Source organism: Budorcas taxicolor, chromosome 10 (assembly GCF_023091745.1).
Source record: "Budorcas taxicolor isolate Tak-1 chromosome 10, Takin1.1, whole genome shotgun sequence".
In the NCBI taxonomy this organism is placed as follows: domain Eukaryota; kingdom Metazoa; phylum Chordata; class Mammalia; order Artiodactyla; family Bovidae; genus Budorcas; species Budorcas taxicolor.
Genome location: NC_068919.1, coordinates 60874747 through 60875887, shown reverse-complemented (window position 1 = coordinate 60875887; position 1141 = coordinate 60874747).

Sequence of the window (1141 nt, the reverse complement as noted above, 5' to 3'; positions counted from 1 at the left end):
TCAGTTCTTTGCATCAGGTGGCCAAAATATTGGAGTTTCAGCTTCAGCATGAGACCTTCCAATGAATATTGAGGACTGATTTCCTTTCTGATGGACTGGTTGGATCTCCTTGCAGTCCAAGGGACTCCCAAGAGTCTTCTCCAACACCACAGTTCAAAAGCATCAATTCTTCGGTGCTCAGCTTTCCTTATAGTCCAACTCACATCCATACATGACTACTGGAAAAACAATAGCTTTGGCTAGACAGACCTTTGTTAGCAAAGTAACATCTCTGTTTTTTAATATGCTGTCTAGGTTGGTCATAACTTTTCTTCCAAGGAGTAAACATCTTTTAATTTCATGGCTGTAATCACCATCTGCAGTGATTTTGGAGCCCAAGAAAATAAGGTCTCTCACTGTTTCCATTGTTTCCCAATCTATTTGCCATGAAGTGATGGGACCAGATGCCATGATCTCAGTTTTCTGAATGCTGAGCTTTAAGCCAACTTTTTCACTCTCCTGTTTCACTTTCATCAAGAGGCTCTTTAGTCCTTCTTTGCTTTCTGCCATAAGGGTGGTGTCATCTGCATATCTGAGGTTATTGATATTTCTCCCAGCAATCTTGATTCCAGCTTGTGCTTCTTCCAGCCCAGCATTTTACATGATGTACTTTGCATATAAGTTAAATAAGCAGGGTGACAATATACAACCTTGATGTACTCCTTTTCCTATTTGAAACCAGTCTGTTGTTCCATGTTCAGTTCTAACTGTTGCTTCTTGACCTGAATACAGACTTCTCAGGGGTCAGGTCAGGTGGTCTGGTATGCCCATCTGTTGAAGAATTTTTCACAGTTTGTTGTGATCCACACAGTCAAAAGCTTTGGCATAGTCAATAAAGCAGAAGTAGATGTTTTCCTGGAACTCTCTTGCTTTTTCGATGATCCAGCAGATGTTTGCAATTCGATCTCTGGTTCCTCTGCCTTTTCTAAATCCAGCTTGAACATCTGGATGTTCACAGTTCATGTACTATTGAAGCATGGCTTGGGGAATTTTGAGCATTACTTTGCTAGTGTGTGAGATGAGTGCAATTGTGTGGTAGCTTGAGTATTCTTTGGCATTGCCTTTCTTTGGGATTGGAATGAAAACTGACCTTTTCCAGTCC